The sequence below is a fragment of the Sorex araneus genome, chromosome X (assembly GCF_027595985.1).
Source record: "Sorex araneus isolate mSorAra2 chromosome X, mSorAra2.pri, whole genome shotgun sequence".
Taxonomy (NCBI): Eukaryota; Metazoa; Chordata; class Mammalia; order Eulipotyphla; family Soricidae; genus Sorex; species Sorex araneus.
The window spans coordinates 41,527,754-41,550,855 of record NC_073313.1 but is presented as its reverse complement, the minus strand read 5'-3'; the positions used below and the strand labels follow the sequence as shown (position 1 = coordinate 41,550,855).

General features: G+C 62.2%; 1 protein-coding gene across 7 annotated transcripts in view; it reads left to right on the top strand.

The window, feature by feature from the left end:
* The window catches only part of BCOR (BCL6 corepressor), a 96,682-nt gene that overhangs the window by 43,544 nt on the left and 30,036 nt on the right, over positions 1-23,102 (top strand). For 4 of the 7 annotated variants that reach the window (XM_055122482.1, XM_055122480.1, XM_055122481.1 and 1 more), the window contains exon 1: positions 14,101-14,970. The exons of 1 other annotated variant lie outside the window; for it this stretch is intronic. The gene's annotated coding sequence lies outside the window, so the exon portion shown is untranslated. Of the gene's footprint in view, positions 1-13,769; positions 13,901-14,100; positions 14,971-23,102 lie in introns of those variants that run through there. 2 more of the 7 variants (XM_055122477.1, XM_055122479.1) reach the window with 2 other exon arrangements.

Sequence of the window (23,102 nt, the reverse complement as noted above, 5' to 3'; positions counted from 1 at the left end):
ATCCTTGTCTGTACACAGAGCAGATCTTCTTTTTAGCTACAGAGTATTCCATTGTATCCCCGCGGCCCTCAATGCCATTGCTGGACCTTTAGAGGGTTGCGACTGTTAATTAGGCTGCCATAGGCTGTTACAAACCGTTGTTTGGAGAGGACACGAGTAGGGAAAGGGAGGTGGGGAATGTAATTTTGAATGTTACAGAGGTCTTTGAATCAGTGCTGCCAAGTGGGCCAACATAGCCAGCCCGGGCAGGAGATACTGGGTCAAGAAAGGGGCCTTGGGGGTTACTGGAGCAATAGCACAGCGGGTAGGGCGTTTGCCTTGCACTCGGCCAACCCGGGTTCGATTCCCAGCATCCCCTAGGGTCCCCGAGCACCGCCAAGAGTAATTCCTGAATGTAGAGCCAGGAGTAACCCCTGTGCATTGCCAGGTGTGACCCAAAAAGAGAAAAAAAAAAAAAGAGAGAAGAAAGGGGCCTTGGAAAGATGAGCGATGCTACCAGAGTATGAAAACCATAGGGTAAGTCCTTAAAGAGAGCCTGGGATTGGGGCTGGGAGCAGCCAGGAAGAGCAGCTGCTGGCCAGATATTTTGCCCGGGGAGAGCCATGACTTAGAATAGTGGGAAGGGGCCTAGAGATAGCACAGCTGGTAGGGCACTTGCCTTGCACACAGCTAAGCCAGGTTTGATCCCTGGCACCACGTCTCGTCTCCCAGAGTCCTGCCAGGCCTGATTCCTGGCCACAAAGCCAGGAGCAAGCCCTTGGCACTACAGGTGTCCCTCCCTCCAACTGCCCAGCCACCCCTCAGTGGTTAGAAGCCTTATGGGCCCACTGGCGCAGAAGCAGGGAGGCGTGAGTGGTCAGGAGCTGAGACCTTTCGCAAATTATTTGCAGCATTGTTAGAAGGCTTGTGATTGTGTGGAGAGCCACACACTGCTCGCCGGGGTATCTGCTTGCGGAGTTGTGCTTACATTTCCAGATAGTTCCCCTGCTTGTGGAGTTGTGCTCCCATTTCCAGATAGTTCCCTGGGTTCCTGAGATCTTAGCTGGGAGACAGGAGAATATTTTGAGGGGAAATTGTTAGTTTGTCCCATAGGGATTAAATGGCATGTGTGCCCTGGGAGGCTCTTTAAAAACCCGGAATAAATAAAAATCCAAAGAATTTCTGTTCCTGATGGCTTTTCTGGTGGTCCTGTAAATTGTATATTTAATCAAAAGCACTCGAACGTCCTTTTTTTTTTTTAACTATTGAAGAGCCATTTAAATGTCAACATAAGTGATTCCCTCCCAAATAGTGCTGTTTATACATTACTTCCCCTAATAGGCCATAATGATTCATAAGGAGGCATTTCGCGCCTCTAAATTGTAGGCCTATTGAAATATAAATTAAGATGATAAATAATTTGACCTTACCTGAGAGCACTAAGTATTTACATGTGTCAAATGCGAAATTACCCTGTATACCAGGATCCCTAAAAAGGCAACGTTCTTCTCTTGGCTGAATGTAAGAAATGAAACGGGTTTCGAGATTGCCTTTTGAGGGGAGAGGAAAAGAGAGGGGGCTGACACAAAAGGGCAGGTCCAGAGCCCCGGACTCCCCCTAAGGCAGCGGGACGCCGCACCCCAAGGGGGGGGACGGCAGGCCGGGGCAGGAGGCCGCCCGGCGTGGTCCGTGCCTGTGTGCCCCACCCCCACCCCCGGCCCCCATCCCGCCACGCCGCTGGAGTTTCTAAACGTGAAGTTTGCAACGGGAACTTTGCCAGGCCGAACTCACTGCCCCTACGGGTCCCCGCCGCGGGATCCGCCGAGACGGCGGCGCCGCACGCCCTCCCCGCCCCCACTCCTCCGGGGAGCCGCTGACCCGGCGGCCTCCCGCTGCCTCGCCGAGCCGCCCCGCGGAGTTCACCACCCAGGCAGGCGCGCCCGCCCGCCAGCCGCCCCCGTCTGGGCCCCCTGCCCCCCAGCCCTCGAGGGTGGCAGCTGGGCACCCTCGGCGCGGCTGGAGCCCAAGCCTGCCCGCGGGGCCTGTTTGTTTGCCGCCGCTGCCGTCTGCGCTCGGGACCCGGGACTCGGCGAGCTCTCCCCTCCCGGGGCCAAGGCCGAGAAGCGGGGGGACGCCCAGGCTGGCGGCGGCGGCCCCGCGCGCTGGGTTTTTTTGTTTTGTTTTGAAGCCGGGCGTGGGGGGAGGGGCAGCACCTTGTCAATGAGAAATTTCCTGTTCGCAAGACTCCGTTGGCAGAGTTTTCTGTCCTGCCCTTGAACTGACAAGTGGATCTCGCCGGCGCGAGCAACCACCCCCCACCCCCCCAGAATCCTTCCAGCCGCGCCGGGCGCGCGCAGGACGAGCAGCGGGGTGGGGAGGGGGGTGGGAGGGAGGGGTGGCGGGCAGGTCAGGGGCACCGACGCCGAGGCCCCGGGAGCCCGGCGGACCAGGGCCGCCGCCTGCTCTCCCGGTTCCCCGGCGCACCCGTGAGCGCCGAGCCGAGCGGTGACTAATCTGCGGCTCCGGGCCTCTTGGCGCGCAGCCCGGGCTCGCCTCCCGCCCCCTCGTCCCTCCTCCTCCCCGCCGATCTCCGAGCTCCGCCGAGAGAATCGCACGGGCCAGCGCCGCCGCACCGCGTTCCCGGGAGTGTGGGAAGCGGGTCGAGGCAGGCGGCGCTGGAGCCGTCTCCAGTCGGCCGTCTTCGACCCAGGCCCGAGTGTGCGTGTGCGTTTCCTTCCCTCTAAGCACTTTGATCAGCGTTTCCTCCGCGCCGCCCAGGAGCCAGGGAGACCCAGAGAGTTTAACCCCCTGCGTGCCGCCCCACACCGGGTTTCGTGGACAGGGCGCCCTGAGCCGAACTGGGCGGCACGGGGGCGATCGCTTGGGTTTGGTCGGCCGGAGTCTGAAGGAACCCGCCCGGCCTCAAATGCTTGCCCAAGCGCGGCAGGCTCTCCCGGGGAGAGCAGGCCGCGAGGCCCGGGGCGGCTAGTTAATGTTCACGCCCGCCCGGGGCCGCGCCGTAACCCGACCGGCCGGGCGAGGCGCGCTGCGCACTTAAAAGGCCCGGCAGGAGGAGGCTTCAGGAGGGGCTCGGAAGGCCCCGGCCGCCCGCATTCACACACCCAGTCCTCTGGCACGTGGACGGCTCCCATCCCCGGGTGGGGGCCTTGCGCCGGCCCGAGGACTCGGTTCCCGCCGGATCCCTGCCCAGGCCAGGCCTAACCTGGGAGTTAATGATTGATTGACTGGCTCCGCGCGGCCGGCGCCCTCCGAGCTATTTGTCCATGCCGAGGGGTTGCTGGTGAGCAGAACGAAGGCCCGGAGAACTGGGGTCGTCCGGGAAGGGACCGCGCCGCCCAGGGCAGCGGCGGCCCCTTGATCAGCCCTCGCCAGAGGCCGTAGCCTTGGCCCGGAGGAACCCACTGGAAGGCCCCAGCCGGGCGAAGGGATCATTGGGAAGTGCCACACGTAAACGGGTTGGCAGCTGGTGATTAGGCCGCCCGGTTTTATGAGTCATGATGGGCTGCACGCCTGGCCCTCAACCTGCTCTCTGTGGACCGGGGCACGCCGGGGTGCAGGCGCTGGACGGTGCTGGGCCGAGGCAGAAGAGCATGTTCTGGGGGGCCCTAGTCGCCGAAGGCGTTAGGCAGGATTTCCTCTCATTTCTCGCAGAAGGCAACACAAACACCCTAAATCAAACTGCTCCGACAACCGAGGGCTCCACACAGACACATCAATAAGGATTTCGCCTCCCGCATTCGAACGCACTGAAACACTTGTCCTATTTTTATGCAAATGACACCACACAAATAGATCTCTCTCAGGCCGGGGAGTGGGGCTGGAGGAGGAGGGGCGCCGCCGCCCCAGCCCCGCCGGTGACGGGGGAGGGAGTCCCCAGCCCGCACCCTGGGGCCGCGCGGGTTCGGGCTCAGCGGGGCTGGTATTGGCCTGGCGGCCCGCCCCGCGCGTGGTGGCTCCCTGCCAGCGCCGCCAAGTCGGCCGCGTCCCCAGGCTGCCTGCAGAGGCGGATTAGAGAAGGAGCGAAGCGAGCCTGTGACTAATCGCGGGGCCTCGGACGGGAGCACCAAGGCCATGTGCGACTGACAGGATCGACACTAGCCGAGGACACGGCGACGCCTCGCTTAATTGCAGGCTTAAAAAAATCGCCGCCTGAGCAGCTCCGGTGCGGTGCGGAGAGGCACAGCGTGTGCGCTGGGCTGGGGAATGCACCCGTGGGGACCTGCTGGGGGGGAGGGGGGAGCTTTGGCGGTGTCTTGGATGAAGGAACCTGGCCCTCTAGTCCTCCCCTCTCGGGAGGGTTTGCGCTTCCCACATGCGGACCTGATGTGGCCCAGCCTGCTAGCAGGGTGCAATTCCTTCCCCAGGCCTAGATTTCTGACCCCTCCCCCTCTCCCCCCCCCAGCATCTGCCTCCCTTCAACACCCCCCCCCCTTATGACTGCTTTTGAGGGTGAGATGCCAACAGATCTTGAACAGAAAACCTGCACAAGAGCCACTTTCTTCTCTTCCACCCCTTCCATCTCCCGTGGCCAATACAAAGCCCCAAGTGACCCACGGAGGCGAGAGGCAAGTCTGAGCTGCCAGAGGCCAAGTCCCCAGGTGCCTAAACTCGAGCTTAGCCGACTCCCCACCTTGCCCCTGACGCTCTTGGCCCAGACCTCCCTTCCCGGAGCGCAGGAGGGCTCGGACCGGGAGGGAGAGAGTGAAGTGGGGAAGCCATGGGCAGGCGGCTGGCCTGGGTGTGTGTGTGTGAGTGTGAGGGGAGGGTGGAAGGCGGGGTGGCGGGGAACCCAGCGAGAGAAGTTTCCACCACGCTCTGGTCGGCTGCTGCCAAAATCCCCGGGCCCCTCCCCGCCCGCACCGCCTTCCGTTGCCACCACAAGTTTGGTTTAACGAGAGCTCGGGACAAAAGCACACGTTTTCTATAGACCCCGAAAACAAAGGGGGAAAAGAGAGGCGCGGGGCCGCCGAGAAGCGGCGGCTAGCGTAATGGTGCCGGGCCGACAGCAGAGCATTAGAACTGCAAAAGCCGCGCGGGCGGGAGGAAGTGCGAGGCGGGAGGCGGGGAGGACGGGCGGGGGAGGGGCGCTGCGCCATGTTTCCGTGTCACCCGCCGAGTCGCCGGCGCTGGGCTCGGCCCGCCGGCTCCCGCCTGCCTCCGTAACAGCAGAAAGCGTGCGATTAGCAGCCAGACAGGCGGGGACTTCGGGCCCGCGGGGCCGCCGCACACGCCGCCCGCGGCCCGGGCCCGCGCCCCCCCCCCCCGCCCGCCGGGTAATCATCCTCCTCGCTGCAGCGCTGTGTGCACTCTCATTAGAGCTGGGAGGCTTTTCTCTGCGCACTCGCTCGGCTCCCGCTGGCAAAACAACGCCTTCCCCGGCCGGGCCCTGGGCCAGGAGAGCCGGGGAGGGCGGGACGGGGTGTGGGGGGGTGGAGGCAGGCAGCGCAGGTCATCTCTGACGCCTGATCTCCACCGAAGAGATGCGGAGGGCCGGCGGACCGTCTCCCCGCGCAGTGTCCAAGTCCGAAGCCCGTACCAGACCCTGGCACGAAAGGGTGGGGGGGGGGAGGAGAGCTTGGAAGGGGGGGGTGGTTTGCGGGTACCGCCATGACCTACTCCCGTCCCCCGCCGGAGGCTAGAGTGGGGGCCCGGGAGAGATGAGTGTCTGGTTTGGAGAGCGGGGGCGGACACCGGGAAGGCTCCCAAAACAGGTTTTGCCCCATCTGTCTTGCGAACGACCTCTAAAGGCCAGAAGCCCGATCGGGGGTTGTGTGTGTGTGTGGCGGGGGGGGGGGGGGGGCAAGGAGTGCAGCCTTCAGATCCCCGGGAGACCCGAGTCTCCAGACTTCGTTCTTGATCCCCCAGCAGGGATGGAAGATGTGGGGAGCAGCCGGGGCGCGGCCGCGCCTGACCCTGCGCCTCGGAGCGCCGTTTTCCCCTCCGCGATCTCTACACACACAACAGTCGGCAGCCTCTCCAGGCACCACGCGCCCAGCTGCAGGGCCCGGGAGCAGGTGTTGCTGCCGGGCCAGAGTGGCAGCTCCGCGCCCCTCCCGTCCCAGCTGCAGGGCTGGGGTGGGGGGGGCGTGGCGGGGTGCGGGGTGCGGGGTGGGGGGGGGACGTACTTATGGCAGTAACCCAGGGAGGTCTTCCCGGGACCCGAGCTGGAGCCCTCGGGGCTCAAGTGGGGATGCCCCAGGGCAAAGGCGGCCGCCTGGGGTCAGGCGGGATCGAGGGTGTCGCGCGGCCACCTCGGGTCGGGCACGGCCCTGGGGGCCCGAGAGCGCCTTTCGGGGCGGCGCGAGGGCTTCCGGTGCCGGGGACTGCGGCGGCGGCGGCGGCGGGGCGGCCGGGAAGTTCCCGGGGCGACCGCGAGGAGCACCCTCCCCCGGCGGCCGCCGCGCAGCTTGCGGAGCGGCGCCCTCGCCGCCTCCCAGCGTCTGGCGGCGGCGGGCGCGGGACCGGGGGCGGCGGGGTGGTCCCGGCCCGGCTGCCGGCGAGGAGGGGCGCCGCGAGGCGGGGGTGGGGGGCCCCCCGCGGGAGCGGCGACGCGCCTCCCCGCCCCCTGCCCGCGCCGCCGCCGCCGCTGATATGGCGGGCACGTGAAGCGCAGCTCGGCGCCTCGGCGCCAGCCAGGGAGCGGCCTGCCCCGCCGGCTCAGCTTCCCCGCGGGCCCAGGAACGCGGAACCGAGCCCGGTCGGGCCCCGCAGAGCCCGCGCCCCGCCCCGCACCCGCCGCGCCGCGGCCCCGCACCCGCGCCCCGCCCGCGCCGGGCCCTGGGGCCCTGCCAGACGGCTCGCCCGAGGGGAACTCGGGCTGACTAATGGGACGCGTGTGGGCCTTCCGCGAGGCCCGGCCGCCAGCGGATGCCCGCTCGCCGGGCGCCTACGCCGCGGCCAGGCTTTTCGGGGAAGGGCCAGAGGAGGGGTTTCCCCGCCCCGCGGTTTCGGCTCCCCGGGGACTCTCCGGGCTGCTGCCGGCCTCGGGTTTTAGGTCGTGCGGCCCGGCCCGCGGGTGGAGGGGGGGGGGAAGGGGGACCCGACTGGAGGTGTGTCCCGGGCCGCCGACGTGCGAACCCCAAAGGAGATGGGGGAGTCAGCGAGGAGAGTGGTGAGCTCGGGCTCCCCCCTCCCCGAACCGGAGGTGGCAGTAGCCCTCTGGCCTGGGGCGCCCGCCTAGATGTTTGCGATGCGGGGGGTAGGGGGGCTGGTCTCGGGACTCGGGGTGCGGGCGGAATTTACTGGCCGCCCTGCGGGCCTGGAGTTCAATGGCGAAAGCTCCCTGCACAAATACGAAGTCGGCCTGAAACCCCCGCGTGAGAACAGCGTGCGAAATGCAGGATTTTCTTAAAGTCCCAAAGAGTCCGCTTCGGCCGCCCGTTCTCAGGTTCTGGCCCCTCTCTCTTTACAGGGACCTGAAACTATGAAGCCGAGTTTTTGTCTTCTTTCGCATTCAGAACACTTCGTGTTGATACAGCTCTGTGACCCTCCCAAGTATAACTACCTGTTTCGTTTCAGCACGGTCGCAGGATGGACAGACACGAACAGGGACTAGTAACTCAGAGAAGGGGAACCCGGCTGCGAGCGGGAGGTTGGATCAGGATAAATCCTCATGCATCCCTGCTTTTATTCAGCCTAATTACACTAGTAATCCTGCCCCCACGAGAAAGCCTGAACCGCGGGTAGAGGAGGTGCGACTTTTCCTGGGCAGCCCTGAAGGTGGGGAGGGGGGTGTTGGCGGGGAGGAGGGGAGTTTTAAATGTCACTTCCAAATGAAAATGCTTTCCTTAGCCTCTTTCTTTCTTTCTTTCTTTCTTTCTTTCTTTCTTTCTTTCTTTCTTTCTTTCTTTCTTTCTTTCTTTCTTTCTTTCTTTCTTTCTTTCTTTCTTTCTCTTTCCTCCTTTCTTTCTTTCCTCTTTTCTTTCTTTCCTTCCTTCTTTCTTTCTTTCCTTCTTTCTTGATGCAGTTTTCCAAAGGAGCATTTTTGCGAGATAAGAAGTGACCGATCAAAATCGCTGAGGGGAGGTTGTAAGCTGCCGCTCTGCCCCAGCTTAGCGTTATCTTATCTTTCACACTTGCATGGCGGAAAAAAAATTGGCTTATCTTTCTCCCCACCCCCTTCTCGCCTTAATTGCTAAAAAACACTGGTGTGTTAAATGGGGAGGAAGGAGGTCCCCAGATCTTCAGTGGAAAGGGAAGACTCAAAATGTGGGTGACTGTGGGAAAACAAGGGGTACCACGGTTTCTTTGCTCTCCCAGACCTTGCAAGTAATAAACGAGAGAGTCCAGCTGGGGCTGGAAGGTCTGGTAACCAGGTTAAAAAAAAAAAAATCCTGAGGATGGCCAGGAATCGTGTGGTCCTGGCTGGAATTACCAACCTTCTGGCCCCTTCATCTCTCAAAAGCTGGTGGGAGGTGTCGGGTTGAGGCCTCTCACCCTGCCTTCACACACACCCCTTTCACTATATACATCCCCCTTTTGGGGTTGAGGGCGGCCCAGCCAGCCGGGATGCTCGGCCTGCTGGAAATCATTAAAATATATGCGAGTGTCTGCAAACACACACTTTTAAATCATGGCGTTTCCCCTCCACGCTGGTATATTTAAACTCCAGAGCGAGCTGGCTCTCCTCCCTCTCAGTCGTTTGTCTGTGTCACCGACAGGCCGCTAATGGCCGGGCTTCCAGGCGCTGTGCATTATGCATTAGCCTCCTCCCTCTGCCGCACACAGAAGGTTCTGTCAGGCCTCGCAACACAAACCACCCTGCGACCCCCCCCTGCCCCCCCTGCAACTTGCATCCCCTGGGGGTTGTGGGGGTGCAAACGCCCTGGAGGGACAGGATGCCAGGCTTGGTGTCTGTGTGTGTTGGGGGGGGAGGGGCAAATCATAGCGGGTCGGGAGGAGGCCCACGGGAGAGGATCCAAAAGTGCCTTGAATCAAGCTTTGCTTCTGGCCCAAAGGGCCCTAAGCCACACCTCTGTGCCCCCATTTGGCAGGGAGGGTTTTTTGAAGACCTGTGGGTGTGGTATATTTTCAGCCTGCTGGTCCCTTAGTCCCAACCCTGTCTCTGGAGACTGCCGTGTGTGTGTGTGTGTGTGTGTGTGTGTGTGTGTGTGTGTGTGTGTGTGTGTGTGTGTGTGTGTGTGTGTGTGTGTGTGTGGCTGGGGGGGGTGTTGTGGTGGTAAAGAACTGGAGATAACGGTTGGGGTGGAAGGTCTGCATCCTGAGTCTGGATTCTCCTTCCCCATTCTGTGCTCTCCCCACTCGTTGCCCCCCCGCCCCCCAGCCTGAATTGGAGCTATGGAGAGGCCCTACTAAATCCCGTGGCCAGGCAGAAGGTGGTGTCTGGGTTTATCAAGCCCAGCCCAATGACTTCCAGCCTCTTTGGCAGGGACAGGGAAGAAGGCTAGACAAAGCCTCTCACAAGTGACCCGTGTGTGTGTGTGTGTGTGTGTGTGTGTGTGTGTGTGATAGGCTGACACCCATGGGGACCCCTTCTGATGTCGAAGGCGGTCCACCCACTGATGCCTGGATTCAGGGGACCTCCGACTCTCGGCGGCCAGATTAGAAGTCGAGCAGTGCCCTGAGCTCTCTTTCCCCTAAGGCCAAGCAAACCGTCTTACATCAGGCAGAAAGCTGTGTGTACCGCCTCCCCCCCCACACACACACCCCATCCAGTAGTGTTCCTCCACTTGGTCCCTGGGAACCAGAGGCCCTGTCAATGATGGTGGTGATGGGGAACAGTGGGGGTGGCAGTGACCTTTTCAGTGGCACTGAGTCAGCCCAGAGCACCTTCACCACAGGTCCTAGAGAGTTGTTCCCTTTTCAACTAAGATTTATAGGTCCACCCTCCCTCCCCCCCCCCTCCCTGCTCATTGCCAAGTGGAAATTCATGTTCGGGGCTGGAGCAGTAGTACAGCAAGTAGAGCGTTTGCCTTGCACACAGCCAACCTGGGTTTGATCCCTGGTATCCCATAGGGTTCCCCCTGCACCCCCACCCCCCACCACTGCTGCCAGCACCACCAGGACTAATTCCTGAGTCGGAGAGCTAGGAGTAACCGCTGCGCATCCCTAGGTGTGGCTCCAACCCCCACCCCCACCCCAAATGCTCCGTAATCACCGGAAACCCACCTTTTCCAAGACCCCAGCGTCCTGGACTGAGAGAAGAGCCTCTGAAAAACCTCCTGGAGACTCCATCTTATCCATCCCTGGCAAAGGAAGCACACACACAATGTAGGTGTTCCGGGGTCCCCCCCCAAGCCCAGTAGGCCCTTACCATGGGGCACGGTGACGGCCTTTCCCCTAGGCCTGGGTGGTGTGTGTGTGTGTGCGCGCGCGCGCGCGTGCGTGTGTGCGTGTGTGCGTGTGTGCGTGTGTGTGTGTGTGTGTGTGCGCGCACATAAAGGCGCTGGCAAGAGTTGCACAGGGACCCTAGCCTGGAAAGGGGGCCCAGGCTCCAGGCCCTGCTTCCAGAGTGGAGACTGTGGGGAGCAGGTATCAGTGAGTCTGAGTTGCAACCCCATATTAGAACCCAGAGACCCTTCCAAGAGGACCAAGGAACGAGTTGGGGCGTGGGATCCCGCCCTTCAGCCCAGCTCCGCCCCTTGGCTGCCTCCCTCGCCTTTTCCCTGCTGTTCGCCACCCTTCCCTAAGGCTCTCTCCTGGCCGCGCTCCGCCACCTCCTCTGCTCTCAGAGAAATCTTGTCTTCGCGCGGCGCCCTGTGCAGCAGCAGCCTGACCTCTGGGGTTTCTGACAGGGCAGCGAAGAATGGTGCTGGAGAACGGCCTTCCGTGGCTGCAGCCTCTAAGGTGTCCCCCAGATCCCAGAGGCTTTTCCTGAGTGGGGACACAAGATAGGACAGCCCTTCCGGAGCCCTATCCTGGAACAATTCCAAGAAACGCGGGCCAAGAGGTGTGAACTCCCCACCCCCCCCCCTCCGCCTTAGAGCACCTTGGGAAAATCTCACATTTTAATTCCCAGTGACTCACGAATCCCCCCTCTCCCCCACCACCCCCACTCAGGCCTCTTAGGATTCCCTTAATAAGATATTTTAAAAATCCCGCAGAGTTGGAAAATGTGTCCCTCGGCAATGAGAATGAAGCCCTTTAATAATCCCGCCAGCCAGTACAATGGGGATACCCATGAAGCCAGAACCCCTAAAATGGGAGAAAGAGAGAGGGAGAGAGAGGGAGGGAGGGAGGGAGAGAGAGAGAGAGAGAGAGAGAGAGAGAGAGAGAGAGAGAGAGAGAGAGAGAGAGAGAGAGAACTGCAAATTAAGTCAAAGGCGAATTTACTGGCCTGTTTGTCTCCAGCATCAAATTTCTCTCAGTCAGCCCTCTAAGGCCCCTTTTGTTTACAGCACCCCCACCCCCCCATTCATTTTAACTCTAGGACTTTTAAAGTTCGACAAACAGGCCCCTTTGTCACCAGCCCTGGGAAGCCACCGGACTCCCCTGAAGCGGGCGGGCTCCTTTGCTCTTGCTTGATTCCTGACTTTCCCCCCAAGTTCCGGATGGTTACCTGTGATTCTTAACTCCCGCAAATGCCTGGACCTGGGGGACAGACTTGAGGCGAGGCCAGTGGGGAGAAAGTGGCCGGGCAGCAGGCCAGGGACTCTGCGGCTGCCTAACCCAGCCGGAAGAGCCAAGCAGGGCTTCTCACTCGCCAACTCAGCTCTCCGGCTCGGCCACAGGGGCACAGCTAGGGCCACCTCGCCCTCGAGCACATCCAGCGAGTGGCTTCGCAACAGATCCCCACCTCAGCCTCCCTGGCTATTTTGGGCTGGTTCTGAATAAAGAAAGGGGTCGCTTGCTTCAAGAGAGCAATGTCACTACAACACACACACACAACCAGAGGCCTTTTCTCCAGCTGCGTCTGTAACTCACATGCGTTCAGTCTAATAACTTTTAATGTCTGGCCCTAAAATGTCTTTATAAAAAATAGCTTTACAGCATAATAGTCCAGGTGTCTTTCTGCTTGTTACCGGAGATTAAAAAAATGTGTGGGTTAGCTTTCAAGAGACATCCACCTCCAGAAAGGCCCGGGAAGGCGAAGGCGCGTGCATTCCATTAGGCGGGTGCGGGGCCTGGGAGGGTGTCGGGCCCGCCGCTGGGCACTGCAAGCTGGGGCCCTAGCCCGTCTGTCTTTTGCATCAGTTGTTATACGCAGCTCTGGAGCATGAAGATTTAATTCTGCCCGAAGTTTCGGGTTTCAAACGGTAGAGATGTTTCACTTCTGCTTTGAAAAGGGCTGTTTTTATAGCCCTGCACTGAGAACTAAAACAGAATAAATAAAATCGCACCTAACACCAGTCCCGCCAGCGGTCTTAAGTCTAATTTTTAAAAGGGATCTGCTAGCTCCAGCCGATGTTGGCCTTGACCTTGACTTAGTAATCAACTTGAGATGCTTTTGATTATTTTTGGCATGGAGACACTCCAGGATATTTTAAAACTTTCCGTGTGGATTTACAAGCCACCTCCATTTCGGATTGATGTTCTCATCGAGCCTGCACCATCTTGTCCTTAGGCAGAAAGCGACTCCCCCTACCCCCAGCACTGGGAAAAGAAAAAAAAAGACCCCAGTTAGTAGTGAAGTGTGTGTGTGTGGGGGGGGGCGGTGGCGGGGTGGGGATCACCTTTGGCCGCGATGTCCGGGCCCGCGGTCTGGGTGCGGTTAGGCCAGAACACCCCTCCCCTCCCCCCCCCTTCCCGCCAGCTTCGTGAACTGGGCTTCTCGGCTCGCCCTTAGAGACTGCGCTCCCGGGAGGCCGGAACCTCGCCTCCTCGCTTCCCCCTCCCGCGCCCGCGCGGCCCCCGCCCTCCCTCCGCGCCCAGCGCCGCGCCGGGTGCGCTGGAGAAGCTCAATACGTGTCAATTGAATTGAACTGCTGCGGGCGAAGGCTGTGCGCCGCCGCCGAGCACCGATCAGCACGACGTTACCGAGTGGAAATTTATGGGGCGAACGGTGTAAGCCAAAAGTTGCTCCCTGCCAAGGAAAATAAAACGCAGGAGAGCGTCTCCCGAGGCCGGGATGAGGGGCCGGGACAGACCCTCCAGCCCTCTGAGATGCAGTCCTGTGAAATGCCCGCGCATTGGGGGGTGGGGGTGGGCGGGGGGCGCGGCGGGGGGGAGGGGAGCAATTCTGGGGGACCTCCACTGGGCTAGCAACCCCCACCTCCCTCCCCCCCTGTGCCCCACGGGCTGCCTCCTCCAGCCCCCCACCCTCCGCCTCTCCAAACAATTCCCACACAATTGAAACGTCCGGGTAACTCGGGCGCGGAGTTCGGGCGGAACGGCCCCGGTGGCCCGGGATGGGGTTTTCAGGTAGCTGGACACCGACGCGGGAAAGGGCGCCTCCGGGAAGGGGCGACCCAGGGTGGGCGCCCGACGACGAGCACTGGCTGGGCTCTGCTGGGTCTCGGAGGGGACGCGCGGCCGGGAGAGCGCAGCGCTGGTGGCGAGAGGAGGCAGCGGCGGCTGCCGCTGGGGTTGACAGCTTGGGCTGAGCGGCGTGCGAGGCGCTTTATGGTAATTGCGGTCCTCCACTGGCCTTCTGGGTAGCGAGGGGAGTCTCGGCGCGCGGCTGGGAAAGCCACCCCCGCCGCCCCCCAGCCCCTCGGCTACCGATCCGCCGGCCGCCCTCACCGCCGCCGCCCGCGTGGGTCCCTGAGCCGTGCCCAGGACGCGCGCCCCGGGCCGGCCGTGCGCTGGCAACTCGGTGTGATCAGGGGAGGGGAGGGCGAGGGACGAGGGGGGGCCGCCACCCAAGTGGTCCGGGGTTCGGACCTCAGAGAGGCGCAACGAGCCGGGCGGGGGCAATCGATGACGGCGGGGGAGCGTCGGGCAAGCCTCTCCCCGGGAATCACCCCTCTGCAACCCCACCGCCGAGGCGCCGCAGCGGAGGGTGAGCGGAGGCTGGGGGAGCTCAAACTTGCGAGAGCTGGAGGCGGCGGCGGGCGGGCGGCTGTCGCCCGAGCGCTGCGCCTGCGGGGGGAGGGGTGGTGGCTGCCGGGAGGGAGGGAGGGAGGGAGGGGGCGGGCGGAGGGAGGGGGGAGGAGGAAGAGGAGGGAACCGGGGAGGGGGGACGCGTTGGGATCGCGGCGCGCGGCGGCAGACGGAGCCCGGGCTCCCAGCGGCAAGGTGAGACCGAGCTCCGCTCGTCGCGGAACGCGGGCCGAGCTCGGCGGCGGCGGCGGCGGCGGGGGAGACGCGCCGGAGCCCAGACCGCGACCGAGAGCGGGAGCGAGGCGGACGGCGGAGGCGGAGGGGGAGCCCGCGAGCCGCCGGGCGGGGAGCCCAAGACGCGCTGTCGCCGCGCAGGGACGACTTGGCCAACACACTCGCACACACACACACACACGCGCGCACACACACACACTCTCGCGCGCGCACACACACACACACACACACACACACACACACACTCACTCACTCGCACACACACACCCAGCCCGGGCGGGCGCTCGCGGCGAGCCGTCAACATGGCGCTGGGGCTCCTGCCCGAGCGCGGGTGGCAGCCCAGGCGGAGCGGGAGCTGCTGAGCCCGGCCGAGCCCGGCTCTGCCGCGGGAGCCCGGAGGATCGCGCGGGGTTGTCGCCACCTGCCCGGAGGCTCGGAGTCCGCCCCGCCCCGCCCCGCCCCCACCCGGCCCTGAGCCCACCCCTCGGCGGGACCGACCCCGAGGGCAGCCGGCTGGCAGCAGACGGCGAGGGCGGCGAGCGAGCGCGGAGCCTCGAGCGGGCTGCGGGCAGCCGGGGACGGCAAACTTTGCTGCTCGCCGCGCTCCCCCCCGGCCGGGCGCCTTCTCCGCTCGCGAACGTCGCCACCCCACTTTCCTCCCACCCCGCACACCTCTCCCCACCCACCCCGCCGCCCAGCGCTCCTCCGCGCCGCCGCGACTCTCCGCTCCGGGGGGGAAAACTTCAAAGCGCCGGATCCGAGGCTCCCCGCTCACTCCCCGGCCGGGGATTCCAGGTCAGTGCCCGGTACACCTTCCCCGTCCACCACCCCCTGCCCACACGCCCCGGGAGGCCGCGCGGGCCGGGCGGGCGGGCGCGCCGCGGGCTGCAGCCGGCCTTCTCCCCCGGGGGGCCTCCGCCCGCCGCGGGCTTTCTCCCCCCCCCCACCGACTCTCGTGTACCCCGCGAAGCTCGCGCCTCGCGCTTCCCTTTGGCTGCTTCGCTCGCTTTCGTTTTTATTTCATAGCTCTAAGTTATTAAAGATGCAGCCAACCTCAACCGGCCCGCGTTGGCATCGGGCAGGGAGGGGCCCGGCGGGGGGCCCGCCGCCTCCCGGGGTGGGGGGGGGTGTCGGGAGGAGATGGGGAGTTGGCGGAGTGGAAGTTTCAGCCTGTGTGTGTCTGCGCGGGAGCGCGGTCGCCGCTGAGCGCCGGGAGTCGGGCGCGGGAGGTGTGTGTGTGGAGGGGGGGGGCGACCGGGCTGGAAGCTGGGAAGCTCGGCTTAGCGTTAGCTCGCGAGCAGGAAGGGGAGGGCGGCGGGTTCCCGTCTGCTTTCTTTTTCGACTGGGGAAAGAACTGCTCAGAAGAAGAAGAAGAAGAAGAAGAGAAAAAAAAAAACCCAGCCGCCGCCGCTGCCTGGCCTCGACTCTCCGGGGGCCGCTCGTGCCTCCGAGTGGAACGGCGGCGTGTGCGTGCGCGAGGGTGTGTGGCGGGCGCCCCGGGCCGAGCCGAGCCCGACCTGCGGCCGCCGCCGCGCAACTCGGGAGGGGAGTCCCGGGTTTTTTCTTGGCTTGCTCCAAAGCGCGAATCACGTGGATTAAAAAAAAAAAAACTATTAGGAAATCGAGCCGAGCGAGGGGTTCCGACTCGGCCCGTCCGCCCGCTTGCCAGGTCAGACGCTTTGTTTTGTAAATGTTCCGTTCAAATTCTAATCCGCGGTCCCCTCTCCGCTCTCTCTTCCCCCCACCCCCCCACCCCCACTCCCACCCTTCGCTCAGCCCCAGCGGGGTCGGTTTTAAATTCAGAGCCCCCTGGGTGGTGGTGGTGGGGGGGGAGAGTGTGGGAGTGCGGGCGCGGCGGCGGCTGGAAAGGGAGGGAAGGGGGCGGAGGGGGGGGCGAGAACCTGGGCCCTCCGCTGGACAGCGGGGAGTCTGGTGGGAAGCCCTGTTGGGCGTGTGCAAGTCTGCGGCCAGAGGAAGTTGGTCCCACTCGGAGGGCGTGCGGCGCAGAGGCTGAGGGCGAAGAGGAACTTGCGCAGCCGGGCGCGATCCTTGGCTAAGCCGGGGAGGGCGAGGCGCCGACGCGCCGCGGAGTCCGCGCTCGGAGCAGGCAGACGGCCGCGCTGCAGAGAGCCGCCGCCAACTCGGGGGCTCCGGGCGGTGGCGACGTGCGCCCGCTGTTGACGAAGCCAGCCCCGGGGCGCCGTGTGCGGAGAAAGGCGGCTCCAGGCACGCGGGGTCCCGCAGGGCCGCCCGGCGCTCGCACACTCCGTTGGGCACGTCCCCCGGCCCCCGAGACGGCAGAGTCTGGCCGCGTGGAGGCCGAGGCCGGGCTAGACTTAACGTGCTGTTAATGAAGCTTTTCCAGAAAGTCCGTGATCGCCGGCTAGAGACTGTGAGTGCCCGCGCGTGAGGGCGCGCGCCGCTGGCGCCTGGAGGGTGGGGGTTGGGGAAATGGGAAAAGCGGAGAAAGGGGGGGAGTAATGTATTTAAAAACAAACCTTAAAAAGAAACTAGCGCGCTTCAAATAGGTATTCACACTGCCTCGCTGTGTCTAGACTAGACAGTTGAGGGTTTCTTTCTTTTCTTTTCTTTTTCTTTTTTTTCCCTTCTTCTGGATAAAAGACTAGGGGAGGAGTGGTATTTGGTCCGAGGAGTAGCCTCCCGGAGAAAAATCCTCCAAATGGTTTGGGAGTAAAGCTGGGGAGGAGATGGCCCACCCCAGAAGGTGGTGGGTGGTGAATGCAGACAGACATGGGTATTTCTAGCCATCTGACACTTCCTGTGGCTCTGGAAACGGACACCGCAGCCGAAATCAATCCTTACGAGGTGTTGGGTTCGGTTTTGCCAACAGAATTGCTTGTGTGGAAGGCATTTTAATTGTCGGCCTCGGAGACTCCTGCCTTACGTGGACACTTGGAGAATACGTTTGCTTCCCAGCCCCCCTCCCCCCCCCCCCCACACACACCCGCTCTCTGGGTGTGAGCTTTGCAGCGTTGCTTCTCCAGTTTATTTTGAACCTGATTTCCCCGCGTGGAGGGAGGGGGGGCTGCGATTATTAATATGCCGTCCAGGTCTAATCCGAGGCTCCAGTGTGCTGGGGTAAACGCTGCCACTCACCCGGATTGCCTGGGTTACTTAGGGGGAGCGAGCGGGGTTCGGGCGCCCGGCGCTCCGCGGGGCAGGGGCTCGGATAGCCCCTGCGCTGTCCTTTGAGGCGCTGTCACCAGTAGGTGACTGAGAGTTAATTAGGAAGTGTTCTCCGGATCAATGGGCCGCACAGCTCATTAGCGATTCTCTCCAGCCCTTTTGCTGGGCCGGCCGAGCCTCTGCCTCCCACACAGACCGGGGCCCCACCGGCCCGGGCTGCGGAGAGCGCGGCTGGATCGTGGCGGGGGACGGCGTGTGGGGGTGGGGGGGTGAGTTTAACTTCTCCGGGCGGCGCGTTGCGTGCGACGCGGCGAGGCCCGCGCAGCCCGCTCTTTCTTCCTGCTCTCGGCCGCCTCGACTGTGTCTTTAACTCGCTCCCGCTCGCGTCGCTGCCTGGCTGCTCCTCCCCGCCTCCCTCGCCTATCTCTTGTTCTCTAAGCACGACGCCTGTGCTCCCCGCCCAGTTTGGGATTAGACAAGATAAAAATAGGACTGCCCAGCGCGCAGAGCCGTGACTGTGCCCTGGCAGCCGGCTTGGCGGGAGCGCCAGGGCTTGGGGCCGGGAAGAACCCGCGGTGCGCTCGGGGCGCCGGGCGGCAACCCCCGCCCCCACCCCCGCCCGCAGTCGCGGTCACGCTCTCTGGGCTCCGGCCGCCGGCCGTCCGGAACCATGCGGGCAGGGGGACCTGGGCAGGGTCTCTGCGCTCTCGCGGGTGTTGTTGGTGTGCCTGTGATAGATCGGTCTAGACAGGCATGCAGGCTCCCTCCTGGCTGAAGGACCGGGGGGGGGGGGGGGGGGGGGCGGGCCGCGGAGGCGGCGGCAGACTCCCGTGAGCAGCTAGTGATCGAGCAAGCCTGCGGGGCCCAGCCAGCTGGGTGGAGGGAAGGCTGCGAGGGTTGCTCTTAACCCTTTCAAGGCTCTGGTGTGTGTGTGGGGGGGGGCACACCTAGTCGAAATTCTAGAAGGAGCGGGTAGCCCCCGCGGGGGCGGGGCTGGGAGGAGGCAGGAGTGGGTCCAGGTTTTCCTTTCTTTTCCGTGTATACATGTGCACATCCTGGTGCATTGGGCTCAGTTTCCACACACCAAACATTGCTACCTGCTAGATGGTCTAGTATGACCCTGTACTTCTTAACGGGGCCAGGGGTTTTTTTTGAGCACCATGTGGGCACTTCCTTGGCGGTGAGTTTGGGAACCCTAGGTGGAGAGACCTCGGGGTTCCTGGGGGAGAAGTCCTGTGGATGAGACAGTAGGGGAAGGTCCTGTCCAGCACTGTGATGCTAGGGTGCAGGGGAGCGGCCACCAGGCTGGAATGCAGTGCCAGTGTGCACAGGTGCCCCTTGGAGAGAGCAGCGGAGTCCTGGAGTTGGTTGCCTAAAAAGCGCACTTGTAAGCCCCTGGACTTGTGGGGAGTTGGAATCCACTTTGTGCAGGGAGAGAGGTTGAACGGTGTCAGGCACAAGGTCTGCCATTGGTCCACACATCCGTTGGCCCAGTATAGAATCGGCCTACTAGTTGCAAACGGTGGTAGTTGGTCTGGCATGTCGAGGAGCAGTGTTTCCCCCTCCGCCGGCCCTGTGGGAGCTGGTAGTCCAGAGAGCCCGCAGTTACACTGAAACTGCAAACCCACCTACCTTGGTCTTGCCCGGGGAGGAGTCCCAGGAGAGGCAAAGCAAGAATGTAAGTCCTAGGGGAGCCATACGTGTGAGACAGGAATGCTCTGATTAAGATGTGTGATTAAGATGTGCTCCTGGGTGACATGTGCTGAGACAGATCAAAACACTTGGGCTCCCTCGGTACCCACATGGAACAAGAGAGAAGTAAGAGATAACGAACTGACCGAGAGAAGAATGTAAACATGGGGCTACAAATACCGAGACCTTACAGAGATAGTATGAGAAAATCCCAGACTCGCCCGAGCTGGAAACTGGGGCAAAATTTCTGTAAACCCGTGCTAGAGACAAAAGCCCATTTTAAAGGTGTGAAGAGGGTCACTTGGAAACACAAAAAAGCATTCAGATGCATGCATCCACGCTTAGATACACGCGCTGAATGACAAAAACTCCTCTCAGCCCTGGAGAAGACTTCCCCCGTGGGGGGAGCCCTACCAGGGGGCGAGAAGTGTGCATTTACACACCATTTCCTGGGAAACCATTTGTCTTTGCCTAGAAGGAAACCGGGGGCAGAGTGGCCAGCCAAGGGTGGATGGCCCTCAATTACGAAGATTACTTCTGGTTATAGTTCCTGTTGAGTACAGCAGCAGAGAGGTAGAGCAGGTAGGATTTTGAAGAGATTTTGAGTAATTGACCTTGAGTGGATGGATGGCTGCAGGAACAGGGGACAAGCTTTCCACTCGGGGTAGGTGGAATGAATGTTTCTGCGCTCTAAGGCCCGTTGGCTAAGGTGGCTCGAGGCCCGGCGGGCTGATAAAGCCAGAACCGAGAGAAGTGTGAAGTTCGGCCCCTGGGAGGAATAAAGGGGAGGTATGCTTTCATTTTGGTACGCTTAATTTCTTTTTCCCCCCCTTCCCAGAGGAGACCACGCAGGGACGGCCTGCGCAGGGTAGATTAGCAGGCGCCTCTGTGACCCCAGACGCGCATGTAAACTGGTTAGGGTTTGGCTTGCCCGCGGCGTCGATTTGCCGCGGTCCCTCTTTGTCTGAGCCCAGCCGGGAATTCCAGCTTTTATTGGGAAGACCGCACTCGGGTGGAGCCCGCGCCCGGTGGGGCGGGGCAGGGCTGGGCCGCGGGCTGGGCGGGAGCTCCCACTCGCCGGTCGCAGTGCCACCGGCACCCCCGGACGGCCGGCACGGTTCCCCGGAGTGCCCGGCCGCTCCGACAATGCCACCCTGGCGATTTCCTCGAGGGCGCTGGGGACCGGGTGGGCTCCGCTGAGCGGGGCGGGGGCGGTGACCACATGGGTCCAATTCGGCCGCCGCGCCCCACCCCTCCCCCCACAGCCTCAGGCCGAAAGGCAGCTCTGACGGCCCTTTGTTAGGCCACAGGGTCACACCCGTGCCCTGGGGTCCGCAGAGGGGCGGGAGAGTCTCGCCCTGGGCGAGAAAGGGCCTTCGCCTGGCTTGGGGGGGGCTTTGACTGCCCGCTCTCACGCACGGCGCCTGTGAAGATCCTCGACCTCAGGCGAGCCAGAGACCGGCCACCCCAGCCGGGTTTCTTGGCCTGTGCGCTGGGCCGGCAGGATTCCGTCTGTCAGCGACGCCAGCTGCGCTCCTGGGGCCTACGTGGCTGCGGGTGGGTCCAGCCGACTGGCCGGCCTCCTCCGACGGGTCTTGGTGGTGGCCACGACAGCGACAGCCTTTCTCTCGGGAGCACTTGGACCAGGCTTCCAACCCTTCCACTTTGGCTGGTTGTCCCCGATTTGTTCCTGGCGGAAGGCGGGGGAGGGAGTATGCATGCCACTTTGTGTTGGAGGGGAATTAATTAACCATGATTTTTCTGCCATATTTCTGTTGAAGGGTCGTTCCCCCAGCGCTGGCTCATGCTCTTTGCCTCCTCACCCCCGTGTGGAGGGAGGTTCGAGGGGGGGGCGTCGAGGGAGAAGCTCACTTGGTTCCCTTTTTTTTTTTTTTTTATGGGGCCCTGTCTCCAGGACCAACATCACCCCGAGCACCCACGAGATCGGCTCCTGGTGATTAGACTAGTGGGGAAGTCCTCTAGGAGAAGATCCTGACAACATAAAATATAATTTGTGATCTAAAAGACAGTTTCCAGTATAATCTCATTATGCACCACAGACTCCCGGTGTTATTTTGTGGAAGGCGGACAATGATCAATTTACATTGACCCGGGGCTGGGCGAGCTTTTAGATGGTAATTGCCATATTGATTTGCATGCAAAAAGGAGACCTGCTAAAATTAAAGACCGGAAGCTAAATTAAACTAAATTTATTGTCTAGGTGCAAACCTGAGGAACTAATGGGGGAGGGGGGATGAGTCAGGTCAGGGTGCCCGGGGCTGAGCAGGTGAGGTGGCCTGAACTTTTCCTGGGGACTCCTTTGGAAGACTCTTGGCCCTGGTGGTTTCATAATGTGAGGAGGGGGGCTCATTGGATGGTGTGGGTCCAGCGGAAAAAAGTTATAAACAGGCACTATTACACTGGAGGCGCTGGGGTCTTTTAATGCTAATAGTAATTGTGAGCGGGAGGAGAGGTTTATAGGGTTATAGGGGTCTTCCTGCACCATTTCCGGCCCCCACCCCCCCATTTCTATTGTTCTATCCCAACATTCGCAGTGGAGCCGGGGACACCCACCACTCTGGCAGCTCAAGAGTTATATTGAAAGGGGAAACGGCAGCCCAGAAGCCTTTCCTGTCTTGCTCCCTTCCCCAGCTCGCTCTTTGCAAGCCGTGGGGCAGCGCTGCGTGCGCGTCCCGGGCAGGCCCGGACCATTGCAGGCTGGGGAGGAAAAACTCCCCTGACGCGCCAGGCAGTTCTCGGCTGGACGCCGATCGCTTCAGGATGCCGCCCCTCTCCAGGTGGGCCGAGGGGGCGGGGGGGGGGGGGTGGGGGGGAGCGGTGGCAAGGTCTGTGCGGTGAGGGCGGGAGTCACCTCCCCGAGCTTCAAAAAAGGGCCTTCACCGAGCTGGGGGTGGGGAGAGGGCGGGGTCTGGGCCCCCTGTCCCAATCCCCAAGGCCAAGGCCGCAAACTTTGAGGGAGAAAAAAGAAACGGGTCGGCCCTGGACGCCATCCAGGGGCAATCGGTGCGTGGGCGTGTGTGTGTGTGTGTGTGTGTGTGTGTGTGTGAGTGTGTGTGTGTGAGTGTTGTGTGGTGGGGGGAGGGGTGGTCGAAGACCCGGCCCTGCCTTTGCCCTCAGGCTCGCTCCTGGGGCCCTTTACCAAAGCCAGAGGAACAGCCTGCCACCGCCATGGCCATGTGTCTCGGCGTCTCTTCCTCACCGACGGCTAGGGCCGTCGAGCCTGGGGGCGAGCAGGGGGTGTCGGGTGCCTCACCTGCTCTTCTCGGGGAGGAGAGGTGGGGCGCTTCACAGAGAGTCCAACCCCAGTTTGAGTTGGGGTTTGAAGCGAGGGGGGGAGGGGCACTCAGGGCCTGAAGGGTGTCTTCGGAAGACACTTCCCTCTTAATTCCCTCCGCACCTCCCTTTGGCCTTCCTGAGAATCCTGACGGAGGGAGGTGCAGGCACTCATTCCAAAGGGCTTTACTCTGGGCCAGATAATTTGATTTATTGCTTTCCATGGCAAAACTACGGTGGCAAGCCTTGGTCCCGGGACCAGGAGTCAGCACTTTTTGTAGAGACCTGAGAGGAGATCCACCTCCCCACCCCCGCCGATTCCGCACTCCTGCGGGAGACTGGGGGTTCTGCGACCTGACCCAGAGTGTCCAGTGCCCAGAGAGCTGTAGGTGGGGGGCTGGGAAAGGCCCCACGTGGCCCCTGAGGTTCCTGTGCATAGAAGAAACTGAGTTCCGGGCTCCTCGAGGCCCCGTTTCCACGGGGGCCCGGCAGCAGCCCTGTGGTCTGGACTTGAGCACTGGGGCCAAGGACACCTTCCGAACTTGTTGGGGCCTTGGCAAGGCACAATTAGACCAATAATTGGCTCCTCTCCCGAAACTCCAGGACTGAGTTTGACCGTGTCCCATGTTTTACTAGCCGGGTGACCTTGGGGGCAAGTTATTTATGGCCTCGGAGCCTCAGTTACGTTTCTTCATTTGTAAGACTGGGAATAATTATCCACCTTCAGGATCAAAGCGGAATACTTGGCACATAGTAGGCCCTGAGGATTAGGGATTGCTTTGAATGACGGTTCC